The sequence below is a fragment of the Tenrec ecaudatus genome, chromosome 15 (genome assembly GCF_050624435.1).
Source record: "Tenrec ecaudatus isolate mTenEca1 chromosome 15, mTenEca1.hap1, whole genome shotgun sequence".
Lineage (NCBI taxonomy): Eukaryota > Metazoa > Chordata > Mammalia > Afrosoricida > Tenrecidae > Tenrec > Tenrec ecaudatus.
Window position 1 is genome coordinate 40,673,588 of NC_134544.1, and position 21,710 is coordinate 40,695,297.

The 21,710-nt window shown below is 48.3% G+C and overlaps 1 non-coding gene across 1 annotated transcript; it reads right to left on the reverse strand.

The window, feature by feature from the left end:
• Nucleotides 1–17,296: 17,296 nt before the first annotated feature.
• On the reverse strand, nucleotides 17,297–17,369 carry TRNAK-UUU (transfer RNA lysine (anticodon UUU)). The gene has a single exon. It is a non-coding gene; the product is annotated as a tRNA-Lys (tRNA).
• Between the last annotated feature and the right edge of the window lie 4,341 nt (nucleotides 17,370–21,710).

The following is a 21,710-nucleotide window of genomic DNA, read 5'->3' on the forward strand; positions in this document are numbered from 1 at the left end:
ACTACTCCTTAGGGGTTTCAAGACTACAAATCTTGGAAGCAGACAGCTTCATCTTTCTCCTATAGCTCGGCTGGTGGATTTAAACCACCCATCTTGCAGTTAGCAGCCCACATGCTTAACCCACAGAGCTACCTGGGCCCCTTAAACCCTTATTCCCTGTCAAAAATAAAAAGAAAGGAAGAAAACGAGTCAACGTGGACTCATACTGACCCTACCTGGGGCCTTTGAGACTGTAACTCTTTAGGAGCAAGTAATGGATTTGAACCACTAAGTTTGGTTCAACCACAAGGTCGGTGGTTTCCAGACCAATGCACAGATGTTGCTTCTTCTGCAGCCTGGGGTGAGATTTTGTTGGCGAGCCTCTTTGGCACTGTGGTATGCCATCAGGAGCCTTCAGCTGGGGTCAGAAGGCATATTCTTGAGAGAGCCCTTACCTACAAGCAGACTAGGAGCATTTAAACCAAAAGGAGGCTTTTTGTCACTTTGGAATCTAAAAGTACCCTCCCTCAAAACCATAATGGGTCACCAGTTCACACTCATTAGGATGGCTGTTATGCAAAAAACAGAAAACAAGCGTTGTTGGTGGAGACTGGTGTGTTGCATACGGAGCCCTGCTCAGTTGAGGAGCACTGGGGCTTATGTAGTTTTTTACCAGTTGGGCTGCTTAACCCAAACCACCAGCCACTCCAAGGGATAAAGATGAGCCTTTCGACCTCTATACAGAGCTACACTTCATCAAATCCTTCTGGTATGGCGATTCATAGGCCGGGCCAGAAGGATTCAATGTGGAAAATCCACTAAGCAAACTGAACCCTACCTCAAATTTATCGGTAGCAGATTTAAGGAATCAGTGGCCATTGGACTTTGACTTGCATCTCTTGATTTTAGCGTGCCCCAAACGCTCAAATACTTACTATTTTAATGCCTTCTTGCTTTTTGTGACATTTATTAGTCATAAAGTAGGCATTCTTCTGCTTTGTGAATGAGTTGCTATTTAAAGTTGTGCCCTATCACCAACCCCCATTGTTCGTGTAATTAGCATCCAGGCACTTAAGCTTAAGCATTTAATCTGTTCAAGTCAACAATTTACGTATTTCAGTCTGAAGCCAGTCTATACTTGTATAGTTTCCTTTTCTCAATAATGTTTTAAGTTATATACCACTGCCTAAATTAATGACACTATTGATGGAATTACTTTATGCTTCAGGGGGGAATGAAGGATAATGTTCTCTATCATAACATGATACCTCTAAGTGAATCAGAGACATATATAAACCATAGATATCTGAATCAATTCTAGGCTTGCTTACACTTAATTAATTCTAGCCTCAATCAAAGAACAATTAGATCTTATAACTCAATACTCACCCTCATGAAAAGATCATTTAAGAAATGGGTGTGATAGCAAAGTATGGTGAAGAAATTAGATTATGCCTAGCTATGAGAAAGAACAGTGTCTGCGGTGTTAAAGCCTTGTCTTCAAACAAGTAGCCATCTAAGTGAATCAATGGAAGAAGCACATCAGCCTGCGTGATCCTCGGATTGTAAATAATAAAATCCAAATATGGAGGAGGGAATGGTATTAGGACATAAATTGTGAGCCTGGCTTCCAATGGATGACAGCGTGGGGATGAAAGTCTATGATTGACAGTGAAAGTCCAGAATACCAAGTGGATTAAGCCTCCGGGGAATCTTCTCTGAACAAAGTTCAGGGATGTGGATTGCCTCGTTCTCTGACAACAAGTATTGAAAAGCCGATGGCAGAAAGTTAGGTTAAAATGTAATCCCTTATCATTTGATTTTCCTTTTGAGTTATTTTAAAGGTGTTTCCGTGTTTAATATTTCTGCTTTCTTTTCCATTGAGGGTTTTCTATGGCTTGTCTAGTCATTGTTGTTTCGTTGTTTGCTTCCTGTTTGTGTTTTGTATGATTGCCAGTATCAAAAATCCAGGATAGGCAGATCTCTAGAGACAGTAACTGGATTAATAATAACCTAGGGGCACAGCAGGGAGGATGGGCAGCTAATATCAACAACGAGGCTGGGTAGAACATGTTGTGAAATTGATTGTGGTGATGAATGTACAACTCTTCTCAATACGCTCGAACGATTAAATTGCATGGCGTGTGAAAAAGGGGGAAAGCGGTACCGTCTCAGAAACCCACAAGGGCAGTCTTTCCCATCCAGCAGGGCCGCTAGGAGGAGTCAGAATTGAGTCACTGTCAGGCGGTTTGGAGATTTGGAGCTAAATGGTGGGATGTTAACCACAAGGCCGGCAGTTCAAACCCACCTGCTCCACAAGAGAAAGATGAAGCTCCCTGCTCTTGTCATAGTGAGTAGGAATCAGCTCTGCAGGCCTGAGTGAGGTTCTATACTGAAGTTTTGGTTTTGTACTGAAGTGTATACAAACAAACAAATTTTGAGAACCCTACTTTTAAGTTCCATTTTAACAACCAGTTCACCAAACTCATCAAAAAGTTATATAGTGGTTCTGTCAAACCAGGGTGAATTGGCCGAATTCCACTTTTGATTTTACCACCCCAAAAAGAAACCTTACACCCACTGGCTGCCAATCTCTGAGTCTACTGCCTCCTCCAAGCTCTAGCTCCACTAATTCGTTTTCATCTCTGTGTAGTTGATTACTATGTAAGTATCATATAAATGGAAGGATACAATGAAAAAACAAACAAACAAATTTTACAACAGGAACACAAACAAGTCCTGGCCCATCAATGTTCACCTCATTCACAAAACCCCAAGGGTGAAAACCACGCAAGTCTGCCATCTCCCAGCAAGCCGGGTCCCATTTCCCAGGCTGCAAATCTTCCTGGGAGCAGATAGGCTCACCTTCCTCATGAGGAACGTGTGAGCAGGTTTGACTGCTGACCTGGCATGAGGAAGCCACCACTGACCCGACAGCACCTTCAGGACCCCCGACAGTCCACGGAAATGGAACTGTGTGCCGTGTGCTCGTTGATGTCCGCTTCAGTTCACTCGGCACGCTGCACTACGCAGCTGGTCGCCTGTATCAGAACCTCGTTTCTTTTGAAGATCATCACCTTGCATGGCAGAGATGCACCACTTCAACTGTACGCCGAGACACCTGGACTCTTTACAGGAGCAGAAAGCCTCCTCGTTCTTCCAAGGATGGTTTTGATGCCTGACCTTTTGGTTAGTTGCCCATCAACGCGTAATGCCTGGTGAGTTTCTCTGCCGCAGGAGGAGCGCCGTGCAGAAGGATGTCTGTGCGTTGCAAATGCCGTGGTGTCACGGAGTTGTGCACTTAAAAGAACATTATGATGTTCTATTTTACTCCAATTTTTAAAAAGAACACACCAAAATATATTCTTTTTAATGTATCCACATGTGTCGCCCTCCCTGAGAAGGAGCCCTGGTAGTGTGCTGGGGAACCCATTGAGCTGCAACCCACACGGTTGGCTGTTTGAAACCCCTAGCAGCTCCCCAGGAGAAAGACTGGGTTTCTACTCCAGTCGTCCATGGTTTCTGTCTAGAAACTCACAGGGGTCGTAGTGAGTCCGTGTACACTCGTATCGGGCAGAACGTTTGAGTCTGTTTGGAATATCCCTTGCCTAGGAACTATTCCCCTAATCTCCCTGCCCTTTCTCTGCTAAACCTGTTTTATTTATTTTTTGCTTTTTATTGCAAATTAGGTGCCTTTTTGCTTTCAGCAACTGAAACAACTTCTCAGACCTCCCAATGCCTTCTAGAACTGCCTTAAACTTTCTCCCTGGTCTCCTCACACCTGGCCCGATTGAGATCCGGCTTCTCCACCCGGCCCACCCCACCTAAGTCTCTGCTGGTCCCTTCCCAGCTCCAGCTCCACGGTTGCCCTGAGGGTCACATCCTGCTAGGCTCTGAGAGCCTCTGAGCTTGTAGACGCACCCTTATCTGCCACTCTTCCATCCCTCACGGTCTCTTCTGTCTTTCTTCTGCTATTTGTTGACTTTGGGGAGGGAGACTTAGTCACAGCCTCTTTCCGTGATTGATGGTCCCCTAAACACACACACACACACACACACACACACAATGAAGACGTGCAGCCCAGAGGAGGCTGTCCCCTCTCGTCAAACTATCGGGCATGCTGGAGGAGAAACAGTCCGCTGCGGGAGGCTGGGGAAACCAAAGGGCAGGGGACGTGCATCGCGCCTCCGTTCCAACAAGCCAGGAGTGCAAGGGTATCCAAATCAGGAGCGAGGTGCGCCGGTGATGCAGGATGCTCCCACGGAGAGCCTGTTCTAATACCTGTTATTTCATCCCAGCACAAAGCAATCTGTCAAACTGGAATGCTGAATAAGGTGTTGTTGTTGATAAGGAGTGTTGAAACTTCCCTCCCTGGGGGTAGGTGGCACAGGGACAGACAGATCCCTCTGGGAAGAAGCAGACCAGAGTGCTCCTAGAGCCAAAAATGGTGAGGCTTCTCCCTCTTACACACTGCGCACACGCCAAGTCAGGCGAGACAGACCCTGCAGCAGGACATGACACTTGGTACAGCAAAGAGGGAGAGAACCAGAGGAAGGCCTTCAATGACATAGGTGGACACAGTGGCTGCAACAAGGATCTTTATGAGGACGGTGCAGGGTGTGGCTCTATTGGGCACAGGGTCATTTGGGGTTCCAAACTGACTGGGGGCACCTAACAACCACAGCAACCTTGCTACGGCTGGTGGCTTAGACACCAGTGACCCATGAAACCACAACTATGTCCTGTCTGGAGATCTCCTGGCCTACCTAGACTCGGCCCTCCTGCCTGCCAGGCCTGCGGTGGCCTTTCCCTGCAAGCGGTCCATCAGCCCCTGCTCGGCCCTTACCCTCACACTCCCTGGGAGCCCACACTGCTTTCTGCTGTAACTCACGTGAGTCAAGGGCAAGCCTGCTTTCTCCAGCTGCTTAGGAGGCTTCTGGAAGGCAGGGTGTATTTCCAGGAGCACCCAGTGAAGCAGCTCAGCCCCACCCCCGCCCATGAGTTTGAGCAGTCCACGAGTCTTTGTGAATCAAAGCTTGTCTCTGGATTCCTGAAGGTAGGCAGGGCCTCCTGCCTGAGGGTAAGAGGCTGGGCTTGTGGCTCTTCACGCCTGTCCCAGGCACCCGGTCAGACCCAGAGGGTCAGTAGCGAGCTCAGAGGCAGGAAAGACACCATAGCTAAAAGGTCTCTGGGACAGACCATGCCTCCCTCCACAGCATATCCCACCCCCAGGGCCCGTACAGAGCATCCGAGCACCACGCCGAGTCCAGGACAGTGAGCACAAAAAAAACAGATGGCTAAAAATAATCAAAACTTTTCTTCAACACAAACAACAAAGCGCAAAGCCATCGGTTCTGGACATATTCTCCGTTTAGGTCTGTTCACTTCTGAAGGTCATGCTTCCATCTCTCTAGCCCTTCCCTCTGGAGCCCCAGTGGCATTGTGGTTATGTGTTGGGCTGGTAACCTTGAGGTCAGACGTTTGAAACCACCAGCTGCTCCACAGGAGAAAGATGAGACTTTCTACTCCCATGAAGACTTACCGTTTCGGAAACCCACAGGGCAGTTTGACTGTCCTACAAGATTGCTATGAGTTGGAAGCCACTTGGTGGCAGTGGGTTTGTCTGTTTTTTTGTGTTTGGTGACCCTTCGCCAATGAATTCCATAGTCTTCGATTTATATGATGTGAAAACAGCAGTTTGGGTATCCTCCAGGGACCCGGATCATGTTCCTTTGGAATGTTGAGTTTGGAGAACAAGCATAAGTCGGAGAGGCCAAGATCAGGGCGATTGGACGGATAGCGTGAGGGTGCCCAGCAAAAGTCACCTGGCATAGCCCTTGCTCCCCTCTGAGAACGAGCAGGCACGTCACGGTGATGGAAACCCAATTCCTCCAGGCCAACTCTTCCCAGCCCTTTCTCCCCAAGGCAGCTTTCAGATTCTTAAAATGTGTTTAGAGTAAGCCCTCGTGATTGTCCTGCGTCCTTTGAGAAAAATCTATCAAGAGGACGCCTTTGCGATCTTCAGGAACAGCCACCATAAGCTTCAGCGCCGAGCCCTCTTGCTTTCCGTTGAACTGGCCCAGCAGAGGCCCCTCCAAGCCACTGCTTTGATTGGATCTCCCTCTGATTGAAACTGACACATCGCAACCTCCTCCCTAGTTCTCTTCTGTTACATAAAATCATCTCCATTAATTTCAATCCTGCATGAAAGACTACTGGAAAGATGATCTCTTGGAACTAGATGATCTTTGCTCAATTCTTACTTTAGCATTAAAAAATGGGAGCTCTTATAGACATTGTAATAATCCATATTTCGATTAGATCAAGCATAATTGTACAAATGCTACCACCATTTGTTTCAATACATTTTCTTTCTTCTTGAACTCTTTGGTATCAGCTCCCCTTTATCCCTTTCCTCCCCCCAGGAACCCTTAATATTATATTATTATTTGCTATATCTTATACCATCCGATGTATCCATTCATCTGTAATTCTGTTATTTTTTCCCCTTGAGTGGGGCTATACAGTCATCATGTCTATCAGCTTCCCCTTCCTCTCCTTTCCCTGCCCCCTCTCTTCCTGTACCCTCAGGGAATCATTACTCCCTTTACTGTTTCTGAAGGGTTATCTATCTTGGCTTCCATGAGTGAAGTGCTCTTAATTCTACAAATGAATGTATGCAGGTCTAACAAGATTAATGAAGTGAACACTTGTTTTAGCATTTTCTTAAGGCACCCTAACAAGACTAAGACAAAAATCTTACTGGAAGAGCATGTCGACATCCATGCACTAAAATAAACTCAAGCATGTATGAGCTGGAATCCCAGTGGCAATATTTGTTTACTTCCCCCTGAATTTCATACCCTCTTCCTTCAACTCCCTGCAATCGGTTCTGACTCATAGCAACCCCACAGGACAGGGGTTTCTGAGACTGTAACTCTGTAAGGGAATAGAAAGCTTCCTCTTAGTGGCCTAACTCAAGTGGCGTAACCACTACTCAAGGAGGCCTGGCATCATAGTGGATAATGTGTTGGGCTGTTGACCACAAAATCAGCCCACCGGGGGCAGATCGACCCTGTCCTGTGGGATGGCTATGACTTAGAATCAACTTGATGACAGTGAGTAGTGAGTGAGTGAGTGAGCGAGCCCCTGTATGATGCCACCAGTTGTTATGTGAGGCTGCTAAGTGACAGACTAGAGGGCCAAGTCTCCCCAGAGTTTCCTCCCAAGAAAGACCTGGCGATCTAATTCTGAAAGAGCACCGCTATTGAACACTCTGTGGTGTACAATTCCACTCTGACACATGTGGGGCCACCATGAGTCAGACTCAACTCAGTGGCAGCTGGTTTCCACGGGCAACTAAAGAGCATAGGGCATCAGAGGAAGGCCAGTCCTTCTCAAGTTGAGTCTATGAAAACAAGAATCAACTTTGGATTTCATATAGGGCTGGGCTTTCCTTCTGTGGCCAGGGTCCAAGGCAGACCAGCCACCTCCAGGAGGCACAGTGCCCAGGCCTCTTCTGCCCTCCAAACACTTGTGACGTTAGCCCCACCCTTTTCTGTGCATTCTGAGCCCACCCAGGGTGGAGGAGGGGCATAGGTGCAGGGAAGTTCTCCCACCTCTTGGACGTTCATGTTGCCCAGGCCTCAGCCCTCTCCCCCAGGCAAAGTCTTTCTCCCCTGAGCGTTTTGGGTGGGTTACTCAGAAATCTCCAGTCTCTGGGCTCTCTACCAGTAGCTCGCTCACCCGAGATACCCATCTGGGCCTTTCTGTGCCGGTGCAGTACACTCTGCTTCTCAGGCTGCTTTGGATGGGGTACAGAGTGACCCCACGCAGCTTCCTCACCTCACTGCCTGGAGCCTGGTCTCAGCAGGCTCTCACACAGCATCTTCACCCCTGCGAACTGGGCAGGAGGGACCATGACACCATAGCTCCCCCTCCTCCCAGCCCCTCTGCTTCCTCCTTCCCCAGCTCAGCTCCCTAGCAACATTCTCTACAAACCAACTCGGCCTGCAGCCTCTCCCCAGCCTTTGCAATCTCTTCTCTCAGTCCGAGATAAGGGTCAACTAGCAACACAAACCCAGTCTGGGAAACCCCCTTCCTCCGTGCAGCACCGATCTCTCGACCCACGCCTGTGGGTTTCTCAGACTCGGTTTTTATGGAAGTCGAAAACCAGGTCTTTTTCCCGTGAAGCTGCTGGTGGCTTCAAACTGCCGACCATGGGTATCACAGTCCAACCCGTAACCACTACACCCCCAGGCTCCACCTTCGGGCCCCTATTAATTAATATGGGGCACGCAGAACCTAAGCAGAGGTGGCCTGACTCCGCCCCAGTGTGTCCCTCCGGTCTGTGAGTGAGAAGTGCTCAGCTTCAGGCGCAGCAGTACTGACTGAGGAGTCCGGAAGTGCTGGAATCGGAGAGGAGAAGAAGGAAGGAAGAGAGGGAGGGAGGGAGGGAGGAAGGAAGGAAGGAAGGAAGGAAGGAAACCAAGAAAGGAGGTGAACGAGTGGAAAAACCTGCTGGGTTCCCTCTGCGGTGTCAACTGTGTGTACATGCGCCTGCTAACCAGAAGGTGGACGGTTTGAGTCCACCGAAAGGTGTCTCAGCACCCTGGTGGCATAGGTGCTCTGCGCTGGGCTGCCTGCAAGGTTAGCAGTTCAAAACCACCAACCACTCTGTGGTAAAAAGAAGTGGCTTTCTACGCCGGTAAAGCATTACCGTCTTGGAAACCTACAAGGGTAGTTCTACCCTGTCCTGTTGGGTCGCTCTGAGTCACCATCAACTGGAGAGTGGGGCGTTGGGTTTGGGGGAGATACCCTAAAATAAGAAAAGAAACGGAAACGACTGGTAGTTTACTCTGCGAAAACCTGTCCTTGGAAACCCTGCGAGCACAGTTCCACTATGGCGCACGCAGGGTCCGGGGTCTTGGGGTGAGCATATGACTCAGTGGGTTCAAGGCGCTGGCTGGAGCGTGAGCAGCCCTGCCTGGGCTGCTGGAGCTGTCTAGCCTGGGCCAGTGCGGAGGCGCCTCCGCTGTCCGTCCGTCCAAAACAGAAAGGCTTCCGCCTCGCCAGGGCCTTGCCCTCCAGAGCCCCTTAGAGGCGGGTCTCAGAGGGACAGTATATGTAGCTCCAAACCTTCCAGTCTCACCTTCGGGAGCTGCTGCCACCAAGCGGGCCCTTCTCTTCTGAAGTCTTCCATCTCTCTGCTTTTGGGAACCTCTCACTCAACCTCTGATCTAAACACAGAAACAACGCACGGGCCTGCCTCCTTCAATTGCACTTCTTTGACTGCACTTCGCAGATCATCTTTCTGTTACGTTCTACCGATGGCAGGTCTGTGACTGCCCTGTCTCAGTGCCGAGCAAGGCTATCGGTACCATTCTCCTAACAGCACGGGCGTCTGCCCCTCTCTGTGTCTCACAAGTAGGGTCGCTCGGGCCCTCTCTGCAGGCCCACATGAAATAAGGAGAACGGAAATCATACTTTCTGCCTCGTCTTCATTTTTCCTAAGTGCCTGGAACTTTGCGAAGCCCTTTCTGGCCTGACCTTGTTGCTCAGGACAGCCCGATGAGGTCATTAACTACCACTGGCCTCATTTTCCAGATGAGTAAACTGGGGCTCAGAGTGCTAAATGAACTGCCCCAGCCAAGAAGAAAGTGTAATCTCTGAGTCCTGGCTGTGGGATCCCACCACACCCTTCACTGTCCAGCAGACCACCTGGGGTGTTTAGGGTGAGAGCCTGGCGGAGAGATCCTAAACACAAGGTTTCCGGTGCAGAGAGGAGAAATCGTTGTTTGAAGAGGGAAAAAATTTGCGATCTGAAGATCAAAATGTCAAGGGCTGTGTGCGGAGGCATGGTCACAACCAACCAAACTCACCACCATGGCTCGACTCCAGCCCATGGTGACCCACAGGGCAGAGTTGAACTTGCTCAGTGGGTTCCCAAGGTCGTACATCTTTCCAAGAGCAGGAAGCCACAGACAGAGGCTAGATAAACAGTGTCCCCTGAACTCATGGGAGCCCCAGGACCTCGGAGAATCAGCCCACTTCCAGACCCAGAGTAGAATCCAGATGGGGTTTTGCTGTTGGGAAAGAAATGAACTCAGAAAGGAGAGACAAGCTCTGCTCAAGAACGGAAATAGAATCAGACCAAGGTGAGAGGTCAGTTAGTGGTGCTGAAGTCCTAGGCAAGGAGGCAGCCTGGCTTTGACCTTTGAAAGCAAGCTCATAGCTAAGGAGGGTGGGGGGATGTCTAGGAGAAAACATCAGTCTCGAAGAACAAGTGCTCTGCCTGAGGAAATGGCCCTTGTGAGGAGAGGACAAAGCTCAACCTTGAGAAGGTCACTGGGAACGGAGGTGGAGCTGGGCGGGAGGCCACAGGACCTTGGGAGACCAGAGGGTTCCAAGAAGGCACGGGATAGAGAACAGAGAGTGCTGGAGCAATTTGAAAGGAGTGGCGGTCAGGCATTTAGAGATGAGAGCTCGGGAGCTACCCAGTGTTTGGAGGCTGAGTCTTGCTAGATCTCCAGTCTTCTGATCACTGGTGCCCACCATCACCTCTGGGGCCCATGATATTTCCCCACGTGCCCACTGTCTCAAGCATGTGCATCTCTGCTTCTCTCCTCCACTTCCCTCCAACCTTCAAGGCAACATGCGCAGGAGTCTGTGGGCCCTTACTATGTCCTGCACGTGCACCTTTCCTGATCCCTCTGTGCTTGTACTGGATCCTGTTAAATTATGAGTGCTTTGAATCACGACGTATACTTCTGGGTATCCTTTGTACAGTGCCCTGGAACCAACGTTGGTTAACATAGTAACAGCAGCAGTTTGTGAACTTCATCAAAACAAATAGGTTGTAAGAGGTAGTTTGCAGTTGGTAACCAAGGCCGTCCCTGAAACAATGGAGATGAAAATTTTCATTCATCTTGCGCCCTCTTGTGGAGAAGGGAAAGCGCACTACTGCCTTGGGGGGATAAAGGATTCCTGTTCTTTCCCTACTTCCTCCTCTTCCTCCACGACAGTTATTTTAAAAACAAACAAATAAAAAACACTGCCTTGGAATAGACTCTGACTCATAGTGGCTCCACTGGCAGAGTGAAACTGCTTGTTACATTTTCCAAAATAGACAATCTCATCTTTCTCTGACCCAGCAGCTGGTAGGGTTGAACCACCTACCTTATGGTTAGCAACCCAATGTTTAACCCACGGGGCCATCAGGATTCCTTAAATAGAGCTATACTCGAACATCAATAGTCTTTGTCATATTATGACTTTATAAAAATTTTCCCTAGATGACTCATTCTCTGCCATCAAGTCGATGCCCACCCACAGTGACCCCACAGGACACCAAAGAACTGTCGTGGTGAGTTTCCAGAGCTGTGACTCTTTACCAACGTCGAAATCCTTCTCTTCCACCCCACCTCACTCTCCACCTCCCTGCCCAGAGCAGCCAGTGGTTTCGAACTGCTGAACTTGTGGCTAGTCGGTAGTATTTATACTTAGGTTTCCTTTCTGATAATATCCCTTGTGTGCTTGTGCTCCTAGAGAAATCATTATGCTGCTTCACACACACACCCCCCCCCCACCAATTTGATTTGCTTACTTTTCTAAGAACTTATTAAAATGAACCCCCAAGCTCTCTGAGGAAGCGGTAAGGTCCTCTCCATATTGGCAAACAAACGAGATTCTCCAACGGTTCTACTTGAGAATTTGTACGGGAGCGCTCGTCGAGTTAGGTGCTTTCTGTTGGGTGCTGTGCGGCAGATTTAGATTCACCGAGGCCCTGTGAGTAGAATGAAACCCTGCTGGCCATGCACCGGCCTCCGTGTTCGAGCCCATTGTTGCTGCTCACTCAAACCCCGACGGACGGACAAACCGCTACCCTCTCTCTTCTTACACCTGTCATCTTAGGATCCCCTGCTTCCTTGTCTTTGATCCACCTGGGGAAACCCTCCTTACTCTGTGGGTAGTGCTTTTAGTGTCCTATTAAAAAATATTTTTTCCTGCCTCCCTCAATACCTTGAAGGCTTTTTACATGTGATCCAAGGGTGAGTCAGAAAGTCCTGCGACACGGAATACAGCTCGTCTCCTGGGACACATGGGTTTTTTCTGAGCAGAAAAGGAGTATTTCAATGTGTTTTTGTGATCAGTGGATAGCTGCAGACAACTATGACACCCACCTTTGTCTCACTGGGGAGCCTGCAAAAATAATGAACATATGTTGTGTCATGGGGAGGCGGGGGAGTGATTTTGAGGTCAGTGGTAAAGGGTGCTGTCTTGGGAAAGCAGGCCAAGGAGACACTTACATTCAGATGCGACAAGGCCCTGGAAGAAGCCCCCCTGGTAGGTTCCTTGGGAACCACCTCAAGCAAGGGCATCCCCTGCCCCTGTAGCAGCTTTGGAGAGTCTCTTTTCTTCCAGGTCGCCCTGGAGTACAAAAAGAATGGGCTCCAAGTGGAAGAAGCACCCCAGCCTGCGTGATCATGAGGAGTCGATGGGATCAGGTACCAGGCATCTAAGACCCAGAACAAATCCACACCCAAGGTGAAGGGGAGTGGGGCATGGCGTGGAGACAATTAGACATCCTCCTACAGTGGGATCACAGGTAAGAAATGAGCCAGTCAGGGTGCAGTATAGCACCAATGAAACATATAACTGTCCTCTAGTTCTTTGGTGCTTCCTTCCCCCCACTATCATGACCTCATTTCTACCTTACAAATCAGATAAGACCAGAACATGCACACTGCTACAGACAAGAGCCTGCAACACAGGGAATCCAGGATAGATAAAACCCCCAGGGCCAACAATGAGAGCAGAGATACAAGGAGGATTAGGGGAGGGTGGGAGGAGAAAGGGGGAACTGATCACAAGGATCAACCTATAACCCCCTCTCAGGGGGATGAACAATGAAAAATTAGATGAGGGGCAACAGAGGATAATGTGAGACATGAAAATAATAAATCTATAACTTATCAAGGGTTTATGAGGGAGGGGCGGGGGAGGGAGGGGGAAGAAATGGGGAGCTGATATCAGAGGCTCAATTGGGAAGAGAATGCTTTGAAATTGATGATGGCAACATATGTGTAAATGTGCTTGACACTGGATGAATTATGGATTGTGATAAGAAATGTAAAAGCCCTCAATAAAAGTATTAAAAAGATTTTGTTAAAAGAATGGGCTATCAGAAGGTGCCAGCCACTTCCCGTCAACAGGAAGGACTCAATGGGGCGGTACTCGGAGCACACTTGTCACTGCTGTGCAGTATTTATGAAATGTACATGCATTTTGTTGTTAGCATTCATAAATGGATTTCCAGATGGGAAAAAGAGGAGCTGGTAGTTATGCTTGTTGGCTCTCTTCTATGGAAAAGGAAATTTGGGAAAATTTCATAACAATCTGTCCCGAGCTCCTGGCTAGGTTATCTCGAAGGAAAGAGTTGCCTCTTTTCCTGCATTGCAACAAAACATTCCAGGAAAGGACCTTCTGTGCAGGTCACCAGCCTGCCCCAGGGCCCATTACGGCAGCTACGGCAGCAGGGAAATGTCTGAATGAAGTGTGGTTGACGCCACTTTATAATGGTGTCAGAAATTCAATCTCCTGCTTCCAAGTGCCTTTTAGAACTGCTATAAAAGGACAGACAGACAGCTCCAACTTCCATCAAGTCACTTCTGACTCATAGTGACCCTGGATGGCAGAGCAGAACTGCTCCCTAGAGTTTCCAAGGCTGTCATATTGACTCACAGAGACTCTGTAAGACAGAGCAGAACATCTCCCTAGGGTTACCAAGGCTGTACAGCTTCATGGCAGGAGAGAGCCTCATCCTTCTCCTGCAGAGTGACTAGTGGGTTCTAACTGCTGACCTTGGGGTTAATAGCCCACCATGTCCCAAGGACTCGGATAGATGGATCGATAGATGGATGGATGGATGGATGGATGGATGGATGGATGGATGGATGGATGGGTAGATAGATACATAGATAGATACATAGATAGATAAAACTCATAACGATGGAGTCAACATCAACTCACAGTGACAGTAGAACTGACAGTAGAACTGTTTCGCAGCTATACACCAGGGCTCCTTGGGGATAAAGTGATTGATAGGTGTGGCTGTGCACGGTTAGCTTCTGAAACCCTCTCACATCACAGGAGGGAGGGTAATCACTGAGAGCCCAAATCTGATTCCCATCACGCAGAGGTTAGTCAGATCTCTACTTTCAAACTTTTTTTTTTTAAAACGAATTCTGGCATCTCTACTTCACTGCAGTGGTCAGTAATCTACTGCAATGGCCGTTCACAGACCAGACTCACAATCATGAGGTTTATTAGAGAAATAACAGGATTAGGTCCAACTTGAAGTAACAGGACCAATTCAGGATACAGATCTTTGGTCACACAGTTTCTCCTTGGCCTTTCTCAGGCCTGGCCTCTGCCCTGCTCTAGTTTTACTGTTCTTTAGAGCCAGTGGTAAGTGTCCGACAACCGCACTCCACTTCTCCCGGAAGCCCCTTCCTGAAGGCACTCAGCTCTTTCCGTCTGTGGGTTCTTAAGTCCCCTGCCACGGGCTGTAGTCCCAGGTTACTGCCATCACGGGGCCGCTGCCATCTCCAGCAGCCTTTCACTGTCTTCAGTGACAGCTCTCTCTGACTCATGAGTCTAGGACAGTGGTTCTCAAATTTCCTAATGCCTCGACCCTTTAAAACAGTTCCTCATGTGGTGGTGAGCCCCCAACCATAAATTATTTTCATTTCTACTTCATAACTGTAATTTTGCTACTGTTAAGAATCTGGTGACCCCTGGGAAAGGATCGTTCAACCCCCAAAGGGGTCGTGATCCACAGGTTGAGAACTGCTGGCCTAGGAGGTTCTTACCACAGGGACCTTGTGTCCAAAGCACCAACTCTACTCTTGGCTCTTCTTGAACATAGTTAGGACACATCGGCAACCTGTGGGACTGAGTTTTGAAGCCTAGTGGGATGGCAAAGTTAATCAGTGCTCCGGGTGGACCACAAACATCTATCTTATTTGCATGGTCATTAACCAATCCCTGGCAGGAATTTTACACACCTCATTTGCATAATTCTAGCCAATCACATCGAGGGAGTTAAGTGACTGTGGCTAGAGGGGCCATATAAAAAGAGCGTGCCATTACCCTCCAGGGGCTGTGTGCAGAATGAGGTGAAGCCAGTGACAGCCAGGATGCAGCAGGACTGTCCTAGTTTCCTAGATCCTGCCAGCTTTCTAGGAGGAACCGTGGTGGTGTAGTGGGTACACATTGGACTGCTCACCAGAGGGTCAGCAGTTCAAAACCACCAGTGCCTCCGAAGGAGAAAGACAAAGCCTTCAACTCCCGTAAAGAGGTGCAGTCTCGGAAACCCACAAGTGCAGTTCTACCCTGTCCTTTTGGGTCACTATGAGCCGACATCGACGCGACGGCAGTGAGTTTGGTTTTTGACCTTGACCAGTTTTCTGCTTTTGATGAGGTGCGGTCTTACCATGCTTCTAGCACTTGTTTTGGTTTAACCAGATCTGAGCTTCCTTCTCTGATAAGTTTCTGCCTTACATAGCGTCTGGTTTTCTCAGATTTCACTGCAGAACTTGAGCGATGTTGTAACTTATTTGAGACATTCAACCAGGTTTCCCTTCACACAATTATTGAACAAAAGAATGCCCTCTTTAAGATACATGTACTTACGTCATCTGCAGGAAGGTGGACAAGCTATTGTTCCTGGGTGAGTCAACGCGGGAAGCTCGTGGTCAGAGATGTGTTTCTGCTCTGCTCCACAGGCAGAATGTCAGCTGAGTTTAGAAGAGATTTCTCACTGGCTCTCCAAGCTGCAAACGACAGAGGAACAAGTAGGAACCTGGACTGAGAATCCCTTCGAGTGGGAATCCGCCCACCGTGAGATAACGGTCACACATGAAGGGCTCTTTCTAAAACATTCCAGAAAATTCCATGGGCAAGTTTCCCTTAGACCTGGTAAGGTACTGCACTCCCAGGCAACCTGCCAGCAATGGCTGAAACCAGGCATAGGCGGGAAAGGGCAGCTATGGAACTGCTGTTGTGAAAGCAGTCCCGCGTGCACGGGCTCGCTGTCACGCAGCCTGCGTGGAAAGGGGATTGCTGTGGATGCAGCTGGGTTACGATTTGGCGCCCTATCCTTTGGTCTCCCTGACAATCCGTGTACATTTGTTCTCCTTTGTAATATTTTCTCCTTTCTTTTCAGTTGAGGCTTGTAATCTGTTTTACTTTGTTATGGCTGGTAGTTTTTATTTTGTTTGTTTGCTTTTTAAAAATTATTTTCTGTATATAATATCCAAGAGAAGTAAATGGATAGAGACTAACGGGTTGTGCCAGGGGAGGTTGGGGGAGAATGGAGAGCTAATAACAAGGAGTACAAGAATGAAGGCATATTTCTAAAACGTGCGTGTGGTGAAAATTATACTCTTCTTGATGTGATTCAACTATTGGACTGTATGGTATGTGAACTGTATGCCAATAAAACTGTTTTTACGCTGTTCCTGGCCCATCTGTCTGGAGAGCTTCAGACCTGCGCTCGGGAAATGAGGCCAGAGGATGCAGAAGGGGCAGAAAGTGAGCTGAAGGCCTATTTTCTGTGTGGTGACTCAAGCAGGGGGCAAAAAGGTAAGTCCATCATGGTTTTCAAATGCATTTCTCTCCTACTAATCGTTCAGCACATTTCCATATGTTTATTTGCCACTGAAAGCAAACAAACACTGCCATCTTACTGAGCTGTATTCCCATGTCCTTTATCAACACAGATCTTTTACGCCCTCCAAATATATTTTTAATCATTTTATTGGGGCTCATACAACTCATCACAATCCATACATATATCAATTAAGTAAAGCACCCTTATACATTCATTGCCTTCATCATTCTCAAAATTCGCCTTCCGCTTGGGTTCCTGGAATCAGCTCATTTTCATTTTTTCCCTTCCCCTTCCTCCCTGCTCTCCCCTCCCTCATGAACCCTTAATTGTGTTTTTTAGAGAACAAAGTTTTTTTTCCTTTTGACATAGTGCGATTTGTCGGTGTTAACTGCTCTCTCTTTTCGACAGTTCTTCCTGGGGTTGCCTGTCTAGGAAATCTTTGCCTGCCCCAAGGTCACAAAGATCTTAGCTGGTAGTTTCTTTTTTTTTTTTTTTTTTTAACAATTTATTGGGGCTGATACAATTCTTTTCACAGTTCATACATATACATACATCAATTGTATAAAGCACATCTGTACAGTCTTTGCCCTAATCATTTTTTTCTCTTTTCTTCTTTTACATTTTATTAGGGACAAAAAGAGGCGCCTGAACAGGGACATGAACCCTGGACCCTCAGATTAAAAGCCTGATGCTCTACCGACTGAGCTATCCGGGCGGTAGTTTCTTACTGAAGCGTTAGCAGTAATGTTCTTCTATTTAGGTCTGCAATCCATTTCCAACCAGTCTTTGTCAACCGTATAAGCTCGATGCAAAGGTTCATTTTAAAGCCTATCAGGAAAGAGTGAAACTCTCGTTTGTGAGATCCTGCCAATGAGGATGCGTCGGAGAAAAAGCCTCCTCAACAGAAAGGGAAAGTAGTATCTTCCTGCCAAATGTCAGGCCATTTCAATCCTGGTTATGCGGGGAGTCTCAACCTTCCCCATGGTCTGAGGGGGACCCAGCTAAGGAGTCCCTCTTAGCGTCTGTTGCGTAGCCAGGGAAAGTTTTCTAATCTCCAGTTATTCCCACACATGGCAAGACAATCCTCCCTCGGAGTGGGAGAAAAGAGCAGCGAAGTGGATCCCGATAAGGTCCTGACATTATACATAAAGAGCTCTCTGCTCTTCTTACCACACACATACAGGGCCCTTTCGGAAAGGGCTGCTAAAGAGCCTTGTGGTACTGTAAGGGTTGGGCATTGATCTGTCAACCCCAAGTCAGTGGTTCAAACCTGCCAGTTGCTCTGTGGTGAAAAGAGGAGGCCATTTTTTCTCATAGAGATTTCTAATCTCCAAAACCCTGTGGGGGCAATTCTTTCTGTTCGGGAGGATCACTATGAGTCAGAATTGACTCCACGGCCATAGGGGTAGAGAACTCTGCTTGCAATTTGGTTTTTCAATAAGTAAGAAAAAAGAAGCATTATTCAAATAGACGATTCTAAACAGCCAGTAAGAACATGGAGATACTCAACTTAGCTTGTCCTTCTCCAACACACTGTCTTGGAGTCGACTGAGTCCTAGTGACCCGACACAGAAGTCCCTGGAGTGAACTACGGGCTGAGCCCTTAGCAACCACAGCGGCCCCAGGCCTCCTTTCATCTGTCATTCAGAAAATACAAATGAGAATCCCCAAATGAGATCATTTCCTACCTACAAAACCCATGGGTGCTGAACCAATTCCACTCACCGCAACCCAATAGGACAAAGTCGACCTGCTCCATTGGGTTTTGGAAGCTGTCAATCCTCGAAGCAGACGGCCTCGCCTTTCTTGTGCCAACTCTTCGGTTAGCACCCCAATGCTTAGCCCTCTCCGCCACCTGCCTTCCTTCCACAGCCACTCAAACCAGACTCATCACCACAGAGTCCGTGCTGACTTGTAGCGAGTCTATAGGGCAGGGCAGAAAGAACTGCCTCTGGACATTTCCGAAGCCCCGTCTGCCTCCTGCACAGAGGTTGGTGGTTTCAAACTGCCAACTCTGCGGGTCGCAGCCCAGAGGGCCCCTTCACATCCACTAGGATGGCGACCATTACTTGGAAAAGAAACTAACAAGTGTCGGGTGTTGTGAGGAGTGTTGGGGCAGATGGAAGGATCCGTGGTGTCAAGTGGTCAAAGTGTGCCCTGCCAAACCTGAAGTCGGAGGTTCAAACCAATCAGCTGCTATTTGGGCGAAAGAGGTGGCACCCTGCTTCTGTGAAGATTGATAGCCGTGGAAAGTCTCTGGGGCCTTCCACTCTGTCCTATAGGGTGACGATGAGTTTAGGAAGGACATGGTCCCAGGGGGCTTGTTTTTAGTCAGAGAGGACATGGGGAAATCGGACTCCTTAGATATTGCTTCCGTGTGGCCTTGACTCTAACACACAATCCATGCACGTGGCTGGTTTGTTGCCATAGTCACAAACCAATAGAGAAGCTAGACCCCCAGTATTTCAAGGCCCCATAGAGTCACCCACGATGGTCAGGTTTTGTGGAGCTGCTGAACCAGTGTTTCCCAAAGTGGGCTATTCTGCCGGAGCAATACTTCCACTCTGTCCCCGGTGATACCCTCAGTACAACGGTTGTAATTGCCAAGGAGGAACTGACTAATTTTTCCTGAAAAGGGAGAGGTGGGCCAAATAAGTTTGGGAATCCATGTTAGACTAAGACAGACTGGAGGTCGGAGAGGAGGGGGCTGGTGATCTACACTCAAAAATTAGTCAATGAAAACCAAGTGGATCACAACAGAGTAGTGTTTGATTCATGCTGCAAGAAGAGGGCTTAGCTTGGAAACACAAACAAAACACAGTGAGCTCATCCACAAGCGGGCGGGAGGGAGCACACCCACCGTGCAAAGGAGGGTGCTTTTGTTCCCTTGTGCTGAGGTCACCAGGCGTCAGAAACAACTGCATGGCAACTCTCCACAGCGACACAGATGGCTGGGACTATACAACAGTGCCGTGACTTGAGAAAACAGTTTGCTATTTCCTCCCAAAGTTAAATATAAAACTGTCATATGGCTAAAAAGTTCAACTCCTAGAGAATTCCCACCCAAGATGGAAGTCATATGACTACACAGAAATGTGTCCACAAATGCCCAAGCAGTGGTCCTCGTCGTGCCTACAAGGGGCAAGAACCCAAATATGTGCCATAGTGAACCACCAGCCTCCTCCCCTGCGAACAACAAAAGCAGGGTTTATCAAAGGACAGACTGTTTCCTGAAACAGGCCGCCGCCAGCAAGCACCTGGATAAGACGCTGCTGTGGGTTCCAACCCACAGAGAGATCTATCCGGTGAAACAAACACCAGGATTGTGCTTCACAGGCTCAGAAAGGGGAGAGAGAAGCAGAGGAAAAGGGGACAAGAGTTTGTTAAACTATGATGCGAACCCTTTTCACGTCTGTTAAATCCTGAGATTTGTGGCATCCCGTGTCTTGTTTAAGGAGCCCTGGTGATTTGGGTTTGGCTGCTAAGCCCAGAGCCAGCTGTTTGAACCCACCCACCGCCATTCCATAGTTCTACCCCAACCCCTCTTGCAGGACTGCTGTGAGCCGCATCGACTCGATGGCAGTGAGTTTGGTTTAGTTAGCACCCACAGATGGCAGAGACATGCTTAAAGACATTTCGTTTGAAATAACCTGGGGATGAATGACCTGGAACCCTGCTAGCAACATATTACACTCACATATGTACTTATACTCATAGGCACCTACATATAAACACATGCATGCATATATGCACACAAGCTCACTGCCATCGAGTCCATGCCAACTCATAGTGACCCTACAGGGTGGAGTTGCCCGTGAGATTTTCTGAGGCTGCAACTGTTTTAGGGGAGTAGAAAGTCCAGTCTTTCTCCCATAGTACAGCTGTGGTTTTAAACTGTAGACCTTTCAGATCACAGCCCAACGAGACACCTCTTAGCCCCCACGGCTCCTTTATGTACACACTACCCACATATAGCCATTGTAAAAAATCTTACATATGCCATCATAAACAAACTCGCTGCCATCGAGTCAATGCTGAGTCACGGTAACCCCCTGTGGGTTTCCAAGACTGTAACTGTTAATGGGAGTAAAAAGCCCAATCTTTCTCCCAAGGAGCTACTCTTGGTTTGGAACTGTCAACCAAGTGGATCACAGCCCACCGTGTAACCATCACACCACCAGGGTGCCCCATCTGTTCCATGGCATTTACCAACACACTCCTATTCTGGTGTGCAACTTAGTGACACCGTTTACCTCGGTTCAGCTGTGCAGGCTTCTGCTCTTCTTCATCCTCGGTCACTTAGGTCCTGCCATCCTGCAACCCAGCAAATCTCACATCCACACTGGTCCCTCATTTTGGAAAGCATCCTCCAATGCTCAGCACCAAGCAGCCTCTCAGTCCCTCTCCCTAGCACCTCCCTTTCGCTGTGCTTTTATGACATCCTCTGGCGATCTCATCAGAGCACTCGATGGCAGTGAGTTTGGTTTTGAGTTTTGATGATCTCATCCGAGCACTGGCCACGTGGGCAATTTATCCAGATAGACAGCTGTCATCAAGTTGACCCTGCATCCCATAGACGTACAACAGAACACAACCTTGCCTGCTCCTGGGCCACCGTCACAAGCACCAAACCCGCTCCAGGCAGACCTGACGGTTATGGTGCCGATCCATGCCACTGGGGGGCTCCCTGGGCTTCGAGGACCCTCTGCTTCACCAAGCAGGAAGCCCCCCGCCCCCCCCCCCACCAAAGCTGCAAGTAGGATCATGTTCTGTTGTGACCCATAAGATTTTCATTGGCTCCTCTTTGGAAGTTTTTTTTTTTCCTTCTTCTTTCTTAGTCTGTCTTAGTCTGGAAGTTCCACTGAAAATATCCACCCGCAGTCCTGTTGGTATTTGAAATACTGGTGACATAGCTTCCAAGCCTGAAGCCATCAACAAGCCACCATAGTATGACAAAGTGAAATGACACCTGGGTAGTGGTCAGTCTCCCCTCTTAATTACTTTATCAGTTCCAAGGGGGCAACAACCTCTCTCCTAGGTTTGACTTCCACGTTTC